This window comes from Coturnix japonica, chromosome 3, assembly GCF_054131305.1.
Source record: "Coturnix japonica strain WE chromosome 3, WE-NBRP24, whole genome shotgun sequence".
In the NCBI taxonomy this organism is placed as follows: Eukaryota; Metazoa; Chordata; class Aves; order Galliformes; family Phasianidae; genus Coturnix; species Coturnix japonica.
In genome coordinates this window covers 32,347,614-32,361,159 of record NC_140665.1, presented here as the reverse complement: position 1 = coordinate 32,361,159, position 13,546 = coordinate 32,347,614, and positions in this window count along the sequence as shown.

Below are 13,546 nucleotides of genomic sequence, written 5' to 3'. Positions count from 1 at the left end.
CTTATCTAATTCATTAGCCTCCCTTGAGTTAAGCTGACAGTCAAAGATGTGTAGCTTTTTATCAACTCAAAATCTATTTTTGCCTACTTACAGACCCATCCCTTCAAGCTGATTCTCTCATATTGCCACAGTTCTCAGTGAAGGAAAATTCCTCTTCTCACACCTCCATCCTCATCACTGCAAACATATTAGAGCACATGTGCCATACAGACAAATGTAGTAGCTGTCTTGATCAAGCAAGAGCCTTTCAAGAGGAGCTGAGAAAGTCCTGGAGTGGTGAGAACTGTGACCCAGAGCACAAACACAATATTATAGATATGTGCTGGAGGACCTACAGCAATCCACAGTCTACAGCAATCCTACATTTTCTGACAAGGCTAGAGAACAACTCTCTGTGGGCAGCACAATTACTGTTGCTCTTCGTTATAAGTGGTAGTTCATAATACATCCTTACCAGTTATAGTATAACTTTTCTTGGTCTTTCTGCTCTTTCTTTTTTGAATACTTGGGAGAAATGACAATTGTAGAAATTTCTATCTAAATAGTACTAGGTCAAATGTTTAAGTCTTCCACATTAAAAAAAAAAAAAAAAAAAAAAAAAGGTATTTTTCTGTTGAGAGCATAATGTGAAAAGGGAAAACTACAGATGAATTGCAATTGTTGTTTCAAATTTTCAGTTCTGTTCTGCTTTGGTAAATATATAAACATGTTTGTTGTTGAATGAATTTCATCAATTTTACAGGCTGTTGAGATGAAATCATTTTCAGGAGTTTACTCTTCTCCATTTCTGTTGCCTGACATTTTAAACTCAAAGGACTCAGCCTGGATTTATCATAGGGATGGCTGACATTTCTGTGCTGAAATGGTATTAGCCATCCTGGAGGTAAATGAGCATCAATCCCCAAATGTAAGTGTGCCTATGAGCTTAGGATAGATTCTCAGGTGGCCTATGGAAGTAGAACCATTTTCTTCAAGTCAGTTCATTCTTTCAACATTCTTACAGCTTATTGCCATTCACTGGAAACCTTAACTGACCCCAAATTAAAAAGAAAAAAAACAAACCCTCAGACTTCTGAGGAGCCTTCCTTATTATTTTAGTTGGCTGAAAGTACATATGCTTCAAAAACACAGAAAAAATAGTGACAGTTTAATGAGATTCAGATGCAAACAACTGCAAAGAAGCTGTGGAGGCTAGAGCTTGTTCACCAAACCTGTCACTGTCAAAGAGATTTAGAAAAGCATAGGAAAATAACATGCCCAAATCTAAAGTATTCCTGGGGTTCTAGTAAGAATAAAAAGCATTAAAAGAAAAACAAAAAAAAATAACAAACTGTTGGAAAATTATGTGGTATAAGAAACAAGACAATCATACACATAAAGCCAAAAATTGGAACATATATAATTCTTTGGAAGTACAGAAGTATCAGCTGCACAGCTCTCTTCCTTTTTGATCTTTTCAACTCATATAATCAAATGACCCCAAATAATCTGTCACAATCTATCTCATCTCACAGTGAGTAGTTTCTTCTTGCTATTCCTTCTCTAATCACTGTTTAATACCTTTTAATAGATACTAGCTCATAGTTAAATAATACTTATCCAACCTGTGACTGTGGAACAGAATGTACTACAAAGTTTCTGTCTTCAAAGAAAAAAATCCACATACAGTTAGAGATAGGAATAAATAAAGATAGGTGGAATAGTAGGCATGTTTTCACATATGCCTGCAAATACGTGATGCTTATGTGGGCTTTCATAAACTCTCATATTATCACCCTAAAAGAACATATAGACAGTAAAAAAGCTTGCAGTCATTCAGCAACGGTATTGGAGACCAAAGAATACAGAAACAGCAATACAGGGCACCCACCAATGGTTTTTTTAAACCAGGCAGAGAAGTTCATTCAAAGCAACCAGTCTCTTCTGGCTTCAGGATGTTGCAGAAATCCTGCGAGGTGCAAACCTCCCCAAACAAGGCTGTGAGGCAGAGAAGATGTTAAGTCATCATGGGACAGCCCCTGGAGTGTACAATTTACTCTGACAAAATATCACCAGCTCTGAAGCCAATCATAACAAGAGCCTCAGCTTGCATGGCTGCTTCTGGTCCTCTGGCAGACCAGGGCTAGTGGGGAAGTTGTCTTCTTCATTGTCTCTGCCAAGGGTTTTTTTTTTCTGATTGGAATACAAGCATTTAACCTTTGTTTTACACCCCTGCCAGCTTTTCATCCAGCATAGAGAAATGGAAGGGGAAGTTTGAGTTCCAACAGCAAGGAAAAAAAGGAGTGCCTGCAGGAGTCAGGAACGGGCGAGTATACCAAGCCTGGAGAGCAGGACCTGATGTGGTATGACTTAATGTTCCTGTAAAGGGTCTGCATTATTTCCCTTTTCCATATGAGGACAGAAGGAACTTAATTTGAGGGCTTTTTAATATTCCCATTTTTAGCCAAATCCTAATGTCCTTAAAGAGGAACTGTCTTCTCAGCTACATCTTATTTATGCTAGCATAAAGCTCCCATGGTTTCAGGGGAGCTAATCTCAGTTTACTTAAAGTACCATAAATCAGAGACAATATGGAAAAAGTATTGCTCCAAGTCAGGATAATGGGAACGTGACCTGAGCGAGGGCCAAGTACAGTGGCCATTAGTGTGAAGTGAAAGAACAACCTTCATCTTCAGAAATAGTTGCCAAAAGCCTACGCCTTTTTCCTTCACAGTCTTTGACCTCACCAGAGTGCCTTAGTTTATGTTTCTGTCCATTTCCACTCTGCTTCTAATTTTAACCTTCCTTTCCATGTCACTCTGTATATGAAATTAGTGTATGATCTCTCTCCTTTGCCTCACCCCTCCTTCCCACTCCACTTCCTCCCAACCTTTATATCCTAGAGAGAGAGATATCTTATGGGAGATCCAAGTTCTTTCATCTGGTCCCATTTTGAAAAGCTGTTTGGAAGGACTGTTCTGTTGATTATTCTCCCCTGGAGAATCCTATAAGAGCACTGTCTTGACGCTGGTTAATGATTGACACATTCTTACAGAAGAGGGTGATCTTTAAACGTAACAAGGAAAGAATTACAGACGTAGAAGATTGTAGCCATAAAGTTTTAAACATGAAGCTGCAACTGGATATCCTGACTGACTGAATCACTGAAGTTTTGATACCTGATTAGATCTTGGTAAAGTAGAATAGTTTCAAAGGCTTGACACTGAAGATTGTGAACTTACACAACACTAGCCCATAAAACCTCTTTCCTTGGAATGAAGTGTGATTTGCTGAGATGTCACTATTTTCTGTCACAAGAAAAGAACTATTTTCACAAATAAGGGAATTTTCAGACTGTTTTTTTTCAGCTACAATTGGAGATTAAGCAATAAAATATAGTTTTAGTCAGAAAAGAACTTTATTCTAGAAGACTAGTGAACAGCAGTTGTATCATTAGTATTTTGTTACTGGAGAAGAAAGCTGTGGTTATGCCTCAACGGACTCTGGAAAATTTTCAGAACAAATTATGCCAGAAATATCACATGGAGGAAAATCCTTCAATCTGCCTATGCCTCCCTCTTCTACTGAGAGTTGTTACAAGGTTCTTATTGAGTAATATTATAGAGACACCTACTTGCATTGCTGTACTTAAGGGTTTGTCAATGCTTCCATTATAAAATTCTCTTTCTGCGGATTCACATGACTATAAAATTTTGCTTTGGACTGAAAATTTGCATGAGAGCATAGTAAAAAAAGCATACTTTTCCCATAATTAATTTTTCTTCAAATTTGATCATTGGAAAAAATACAAACTAGAATAAAATAAAAGAAAAATAATTTCAAAACATGCAGTCTGCATACATTTTAGTTGCTTTTATTTGTGTTACTGTTGAAAGAGAGAAAGAGAGAGAGAAAGAAAAAGAAAGAGAGAAAGGAAAGAGAAAGAAAGAGAAAGAGAGAATGAAAGAGGAAGGGAAAACGAAAAAGAAAAAAGGAAAGGAAAGAAAGGGGGAAAAAAAAAAAGAGGAAAAGGAAAACTAACAAATAGTTTAATATTTTAGACCTAGTTCAACACATCAATGCTGGAACTGCAAGGGCTTCTAAACAGTGGATGATCCGTCATTCCATATGCACTAACTACAAAGGTGAGAGTTAGGTATTGAGTCAGTCTTAATTCTGAATTTCCTTACCTTAGTGAGTTTAAGACATGATTAATACAATTTGAATACAGTGGTTAATATACTTTTACACTGAATGTAGTTTTTGAATATCATACCCAGAGGTAGGAAAACAAAAGTATGTTGTCATTTCCCACTGCTCCCTCAAAGGAGAGGCTTTGTTTGCTGCTCTGGATTACTGTTCTGTTTTTTACCCCTTGATTCAATCCTGTGAACAGCCCCATTAATGTACCTACTAATTTTTTATTTTCTTCTGCCCGGGAAGACATGAGGTGTCAATATTACTTTCTGTAATCAAATGAGATGTGAAAAAAAAAAACCCTGTATGATATTTCTTCATTTTATGAATGTGAGCATGTTTATGATTGTCCTGTATGGACACTATGAAAATTTGCTTAAAGGTATTTCAAAAGTTATGGTTTAAAAAAGAAAGACAGACAGAAAGACAGACAGAAAGGAAAAGATTTTTTTTCTTTCCTGCTGGCATTCAGAGAATGATTTTATAAGTCATTTCAAAATAAACCACATTTTGCTGAATCAGTAGCTTTCACGTGAATGGTAAAACCATCATTCATGGCCATGCTTCAACCATGAATTACATTTAGCTGATCTGAAAATATTTTTCTAATCTTAATTAACTCTCCCTAATAATGTAGAAAGTCATGTGTGTGTACCTCAAGAGGTATCTATGTTATCTGCAAAAGTTTGGCTGTAATATTTTCTGTCTTGGTCCTGTTTGATTTCTTACAGTAAACTGGGAGCTTGCTTAAAGTATACACACTAATTAGGAGTGATTATAGTTAAGATTTCTTGAGTAAAGAAAATATTTATATACAAATATATCTGTATATTTCGTGTAAGAACTGTCATAAAGAAAGTTAATTCCGAGTCTAATCCAAAATTTGTTAAAGTTTATCAGGCACTGGTGTAAAGCCTACAATGACAGTAACAAAGCAAACAGCACACAGCAGTAGAAACATGCTCAAATAGCATAACAGCATTCAAATAGCAGAAGTAATGTCAGCTTCTAGCACCTTTGATGCTAGCTGTCCTTAACCCTTACCCAACAAGCAGCTCTTTGCACAATCAAGGTCAAAGTGATTTTCACTATTTCTGCTTGGATCAAACAGCCATAATCATATTTGTTTCTACTGAGTTACCCTGAAAGGACTAGTATCACAACAGCACCTATTTCTTTTGTTACTTCTATTCAGTTGTGATCACTTCAGCTGCAGATAATTTTCACACATTTTTTTTCAGCTGCTTGTCATTTTTTTTTTTAATCCTCTTTCTAGACTGAAATTTTCCAGCTGCTCTCAAGTCCAGAGGGTAAATATTGGAACATATGAGTCAAATCCCTTTAACCACTTTTACATCATTGACAAAGCCTGCTGAAGCCAATTGAAAGATGCCCGCTGACTTCAATACTCTTTGGATCACACACTTGCTGTGTGAAATAGAAGTTCTTTTCCTTTTGCTATTTAAACTCATATACTCTTTGCTATCATGAGTTATAAATCGTCCAAGAGTAATTGTTGCTAGCACAGTTTATTGTCACCACAAACAGCTTTTCTTTTGCTAACAGCATTACTTCTGGACCTATATGACTTTCTTCCTCTGTACCATCAACGTCATTTATACATCCATTTACATCTTATACATTTAATAACTACTCTTTGTGTAGTTCTGATGCTTTAAAGGTACGTATGTATTTGGGAGACTATTTATTTTGAGATAAAAGAAGGAGAGGGGAGGATCTTCATTTGAAGTACATCTCTTTAAATAATTTTTGGACGATCAAAACAGACCAAGTCAGTCAAGAGTCAAGACAAATGTCTTTGTTCTAAAAAGCTATGGTTGGGGATTTCCCCTGAAGATGGAGATTAAACAGGTTCCTGATAAAAATGTATTGCTGCACTGTATAGGAAGCGCTGATCGTGGCCTGAACCTCTGATTTTCCACTCGATGCAAGCAGTGAGTCAGATGCAGGAGGACATGTGAAGGCTATTCAGCTGTGCTACTGGAAGGGGTAGAGCCTGTCTGCACCTCTCCTTGACCCCATCGATCCTCCTCTAAGGGAGGATCTCTCTCTGGAGATTGTTCCTTTGTGGAGTTTTACTGTGAGCCTTCAACACTGCTAATAAATTTTCATTTATTATTAATTATCTTTCAATTGCAATAATCTTACTTAACCAGACATCTGTATAAGTCTAATCTCTGCACGCTTATTGATTGTACGTGCATTTCAAGATGTCAGGCACACTGTCTGAAACACAAAACTGAGACTCACAGTCATATAAAACAGTGTAGATCATTTCCAGCCTCTCTGGTCACAGCAGGTTGATTTGTTGGGACCTGTCACAAAATTTCACCTTGTAACACAAAAGTCTCATTAAACCAAGTCATTTTCAGAATTGCATTAGATTCATGCTAAACTAAATGAAATCAGTCATTAAAAGCCAAACATATTGAAATGAGGTTGAAGAATTATTGAATGCACGAGGTAAGTGGAAAACTGCAGATTTTCTTTCTGTCATTTGGTGAGTATCTTTCTTTCAAACTATTAAATAACATGCCGTTGCTGCTCTAGAAGAAAAGAAGCATTTCTCTTATTTATTGATTCATGTTGGGAGTACTCAATGCTTTCTTCTGTCTGCCAGTGTTGTTGTGAAAGTATTTATGGTATACCAACTGCAGTTATCTCTAATGCATTGTAGTAAGGCTTCCTAGTAAAAAGTAGCCCATGTATAATTCACTGGGAAACTTTTTGATTCAGCTGCTGAGTGGAACAATGAGGAAGAAAACATTAAGAAATGCAAGCAAGCCATTAGTTGGGAAACATTTAGTTTTCTGTTTATGCTGCTTTTCAACACAGAAAGAAAAGACCAGATAACTTTTAGAAACATTTTGTCACAATCAGATTTCTTTCCAAGAGTTAAGACCCCAATAGGAAAATATTTGTAACAAAAAGACAAGATAAAGAAATGAAAGGACCAGAAAGCAAGGGGAAAAAAAAAAAAAAGAAAGTGATAATATGAATTCTTTTAAGCAGGTGTTAGTCAGAGATAAGAGAAGACTGGAATAAAACTGAAATAAAAGAGTTCCTGTGCCACAGCCTGTAATTGCAAGCAGTAAAGAAATTAGACAACGTGTAAATCATTTTCAACCTGTCATATCTGAAATACCACATATGTTTGGAATTTCTTGGAGAAAAAAATTTGCCTTGCAGGATGTGGAGGCTGTGTTTCCTTTCAGATATTAGAGTGTTTCTGCCAGATGTTAAGCCTGCCTGAGGTCTCCACAGGACAGAAGAGGGTTCATTTTTGAACAGCTGATGAACTGTCTTTCTGTTCTTGTGAATAACTCTCTAATCTGCATCTTTGCCCAAAATATGAAATTGGGCTAAGACACGAAAAAGGGTGAAAGGAAAGGAAGAAAGTCAATGAGAATAGAGAAGCTATATCTCTTAGATCATCCATTTACCAGGAAGAAGTGTTAGGTGTGTTGTGAACACCTTGGTGGCTGTAGTTTTCATTATTTTTGTCAATTGCCCATGGGTTAATTACAACACCAGTGGCTTTTTGGGCTCCTGTCAGCTAGAACGCATTACAATAGTTAAAAAATTGAGCAACATCTGAGCTTGCACCTGTGTTTAATTAGCTGGTCTAGAAACAGGGCTGTGAAAGCAAGCTGCTCCAGAATACATAGGGAAAAGTGACTGAAATCTGGGTATGTGCCTAATTGTTTCTCTTATTTTGAAAACTCTTTCTTCACAACTGATGAAATAGCTTATTTAGAAAATTCAAGCATTTTTATTGCTCTTTAATGTGGAGCACTGAATGCAGCTCTATACTAGCCATGTCTCAGCTTGCTTCCTCCAGTTCAGCTTCAGTTGACACTGATGGTGTTGAGTAGTCATATCATATGCAAGCAGTATAGGTACTCAGTAGCAGTAAATTTTGGTGATCCTAGACTGGCTTGTGCACTCAGCAAGCCTAACCGGAGACTCCAGAAACTGAATGGTTCCTCTTTTTTAAGTTTCACAGTGTTTATTAGTAGAGAGCTTAATTACTATTGTGATGCTTGTTTAACATTCTCTGAGGTGATGTGGTTTGGTGCAGGCTATCAAGGGAATGTGAGAGAGCAGGGATACCTGCCAGAAGCTGGCAGGTTTTGTAACGGTCTGAAGAGTTGTGGGGGTGGAAAAAGGAGAGTGTGCAAGGAGTGGTCAAAGCCATGAAAGGACAACCACAAAAATGTGATCCAACCAACTGCTTATATTAGAGCTAGTACTATCAAAGGAGTGCAAAGGGTGTTAGTAACTAGAGATTCCTCGACAAGAGGCACTGAAGCAGCCATTTGTCATCTGTACAATTGCTCTAGGGAGCTTTGCTGTCTGCACCAGAGGTATTAGCATGTACAGTATATGGTTAATAGTATACAGAGTTCCTTTCCAAATTTTCAAGCTCACTGTTAAAAGTATGAGATCTTGTTTCCCATTGTGTCCAGTTTATTTACTCTTTGAGATCTTTTTACTTTCACCCTAGCTTATTCCTGGATAGGTTTCTCAACAGCTCTCAAAAATCAGTATAAGAATTTCAAAAACAGTTAACTGTTCTACTCTTGAAGCTGAAAGACACTTAAAGCAGTAGTAGGTTTCCTATTGACTTCACTGGTATGTAGAATCAAATACTAGGAACTTAGCATAACTAGGACCTGGTCAGAAGAGTCAACCAACCACTTCTTCCTCAGCTTTAGTGATAGTACTGTTGAGTCTAATGAGCTGGGAGCATGCTGTTTTAGAGGAAAACAGTCAGCTCTGAAATAGATTCTTCTGTTGCTCTCTAAAGGCTCAAACTGACTGAAACATGTCTTAATCCAATATTAATGCAAGTAATGTGATATCCTCCAATTATTTTTCTTTGCATAACTGAAACTGTGTAGGGTGGGTAAAAATTGGTGAAGCAGACTCTGTATCAAGTTATTTTTACATCTGCATGTAGACAAACAGAGATTGTTATTATTTCTCAGAAATCATTTAAACAGCTTAAAAGAATTTTCACAAAGCCCTTACAATAGAACTTTTGTTTGATCACATTCAACCTTGCTTCAGCTGTAGCTTTAAGCATTCATGATTCAGAAAAGAATGTTTACATAATTTATGTCTCCCTCCCTGCTCAGTGTGTGTTAATCAGGTTGCCACCGTGTTTTTTCATAAATGATTTACAGCACTGGTGACTATAATCACCTGCAGAACATGAGTCATGGGGAACATTTTTGAACCCTAAACCTCTGCATACCTGCAGATGAGCTAGATGCTTCCTGCTCTGGTGGGGTTTCAGCCTCATCATTTTGCACAGATCTCCCCCACCCCCCCTCACAGAAGGTGTTTTCTAAATCATTCTTCTCAGATGAGGCAACATATTTCTACTTACCCAGAAGGCATGCTCAATTTTTTTTTAGGCAGCCCTTACCACAAATCTTTACTAAAGCTAGACAGGAAATATTCATAAACTTCATTAACCTTATCTTTTACTTCAAAAAAAAAAAAAAAAAGGTAAACTATCAATGACTTAATGACCAGGATGTTAAGTCCTCTTGGATCAATACAACTTCAAATTGTAGACCCAGAGTAGTATCTTATACTTCAACTTACAGGAGTACTTCACTGCAATATTATTAGAAACCATGACTTGTCCTTCTCACCTGCACTTCCTAACACCCACTGCTTACTGTTTCCCATAATAGTTGTTCTTTACAAGGAGAATGACTCATCAGAGATCAGATACTTTCCAAATCTAGCTACTTCCCAGATCTAACTGATAACTCCTGAATAAGAAGATAGAGGTGGAAAAAAAAAAGACTAATAGCCAACTAGCTATCACTATAATATCTCTTCTTAGAACAGTTGTTGTGGCAAGGCAGCTAAAAAAAAGTTTAACTACAGCCTACAATATATTGCCACTTACCAAGTAAATACAAAATAAATGTTCATGTTTTATTTTCATGTTTTTTGTTATTTCTTATTATAATCATTTTACTACCAGTACCACTTATTCCCTGTGGCAGATAGTTTACATATAACTTCCAATTACCCTATCCAGATTTGAAAACAAATATTTAAAACAATTCTTAACTTCAAAATGAAATTCATTTAGAAATTCCTCTGTGCAACCCAACTGATTAAAAATAAACTTTTAAAAAAGGCCCCCACTTTTTCATATGTATCATATTAAGATGAATGTCTCGTAAATTTATTAACAGATTGTCTTCTATCATAATCTTCCACATGACATTGTAGATTGAAAAATATGATAATGAAGAAATTGCTATAAGGATTAATAACAGTACTGATGAGTGCATAATTCATGGGGAAGTAGTTTTCACCTACTTTCATAAAACACGTCCTGTTTGGGTCGTCATTTACTTTCCCACAAAGAACAAATAGACACTGCTGCAAATGTGAAACATCTAAATGCAAATGCCTCAAGCACAACTAGAGGTTCAGTGATTTCAAAACTATTTATCACTGCTGAATTATGTACAACAGGAATTTATTGCCTCCAGGCCTTCAACTGACCAAACAATGAATAAAATAACAAAAATCTGCTGAATATGCATCTCTGTACAAGCTACTTCTTGTATGTTAATTCTGTGTTCTTTTTAAAGCTCTTCAGTGGGCAAACCATTTGTTGTACCCCCTTCTACTTTTCTTCATCTTTACTTGTTTTAGTTGACATATTTATCCAAAATTTAATAACTGAATATAGGGAATAGTATTATATTATACCCTTTCTTTTCTGGCATAATTATAAGTAAGTTTTATTTCCAGTCAGGCCCCTGCTCTCTCTTATTTCTGATAAAACTCTTCTCCTCTGTTTTTGTTTTCCTTTTTCCTTCTCCTTAGCTTTATTATTACCTCTATCACAACATCAGTAGTTCCAGACAGGACTAGGAATCATTATTTTTTTGTCTAAACACCGAAGTAGAGACTGGATCTTTTTAAAGTACTTTAATCATTATGAACAGGATTGGTAAAAGACGCAAAAATAAATAGATCATAGTTGTCTTCATTTTATAGATGAGAAATGGAAGGTAGAAAAGACGTGTAGTATTTAGGTGTTAAGTTCCATACTTAAGGACCAAGAAGTATCAGCACTAAAATGATTATCCAAGATACCTGTCTCTGAAGGAGCTGCAAAGGAAAGGGCAGCTGCTGAGAAACACTGCGGCTTTAACCACAATGTATTTGATTGCTAAGAACAAGAATGAGCATTCTTTTTTCACGCATGGGATTACAGGAGGAATCTTCACCTTTTATCTGGCTGTCCCTAGCTGCTGTCAGAGGCAGCAGATTCCCTCTCCTTTCTTGCTGACAAAGGGATGCCAGGGGGCAGGCTGCACCCTTTGCACCTTCCCCATCCTCTGGCTCTCTAAGTCCAATCTCTGATCATCTGGCACTCCACCAAGCAGTCTTTCCTTGCAGACCATTCAGAGGCATTAATACTGTATTCCATGGCATCTGTCATGATCATACAGCTGAAATCCTGGGTAGTGTTTTATTGAGACCTACTGTATGGTAGATATCTATTTTACACTGTCTGCTTTCTTTTGCTCACCCACACATTTTGTTTCTTCCTTCATGTGTTTCAAGAGCACATAGTTTTCTTGCAAGTAACCTAGGAAGTATACTGTAACTGGCTGCGTGGTCTACAGGACAGTTAGGTTCAGTCACTTTTAGTCGAAACTGTTACAGTTATTAGTAATTAACACCTACTTGCTTCTCTGGCTTCTGCTCACTCTCATTCATGTGTTGTTTTTCATGGTTTCTTTTTCAGTACTGTATTTGTTTTCAGTGCCTACTATATGTTCTTCCTTGAAAGTGTGATAGAGAATTTTTTACTTTGAAATATAATTTATTTGAATCAGGAAGTGTGTTTAATGGAGGGTTCAGTTTTTTAGTATAAACCACATTGTTCTTAAATTCATTACCAATAAAAGACTCTGTATATTTATATATGTATTAAGGCTGACTGAAACGGATCTGTTCACTATCAAGTCCACACAGGAAGATCTTGAACACAGACTCAAAGCATCCTGGAGTTTTTCTGCTGAATATGTTTGCAAGTTAATTGGTCTCCATTGACTCCATGATCCCCATGTCTTCAGAAGACTTGTGCTCTGACTAACTTGGAGTGAGCCAGCTGGCTTTCCAAAGAGAAAAACCACAGATGCATAATAAATGGTAGCTTACAGTCCAACTAGATTCCTAGAGGCAAAATGGACACAGCTGGCTCTGGGTAATTTGGACTTCAGACTAACTGAGAATGAAGTTACCAAATGCTTTGTAGTTATATCTGCTGTGGCTATGTTCATCTGTGAAATGGAAATAACTATTCATTTTTCTGCACAACATTTCCCATCTTACTTTCATAAACTTTTCATTTCATACTCTACCTGTAAATTAATTACTGTAATGAGACCCTTATCTTGAGGGCATGGAAACACTTACATTCACTGGAATCATATTGAATTGGTGACAAAAAGGAGAAGGAAAAAAAGAAGTATATTTGGCTAAAGGTAAGTGTATAATTGGAATAATACAAGTATAGTTGTAAATAGATAGCCAGAAAATATTCAAGAAGACTCACCAACTCTGAAGTCATCAGTCAAGATGAAGAATGTTGAGGCTCACCACCTAAACTCCACAAACAAACAACATCCAGAAAGAGATGCTACTTTAGTAGTGGTCAGCCCTTAAATGGGATCTAGGAGAGGTGGAGCCAAACTCCACCCCTTCTGGGAGCACAGCTGAATTGCCTTCACCTGTGCTCCCACAGCTGAGTCATTTCTTGCCTCAGATGGTTAATCAGAGGTTCAGGCTATAATCAACAGTTTCCCTTACAGTAAGTAATACACAGAAACAGATATTATGATTGAAGTGGATTGAAGCCAAAGTAGTAGTTTCACTTGCCAATACACAAAATATTTTTGAAATGGTAGGGTAAATGCCTGAATGTTCAAGTGACATGACTTCACTGAGCAGAAGAATAAGCAGAGAGTCTGTATGCAAAAGGTGCTCCATGGGCCTGTAGGAGCATGGGGAGAATGTACCCTACATGATAATGAGCAGCTTCTTGCACCAGATAGGTGCTGCTCCTACAGCTGGTTTTCCCTCCCATCACACTGCTGGGGAATGAGCTTCAGTTTCTGTCTGGTTTGGATTTGGTGCACTCAAGTTTCTTTTTCTTGTTTTCCTCTGAATTTTTAGAATTTGTTTTTCATGGAGGTGGAAATATTTTTCTTCAGCTAGAAACTGACCAGCTTCCGCTAAAAGTTTTGGTTGGTCTGTGATCTCTGCTGGTTGATTTGAGCTATGCAGATAGAAG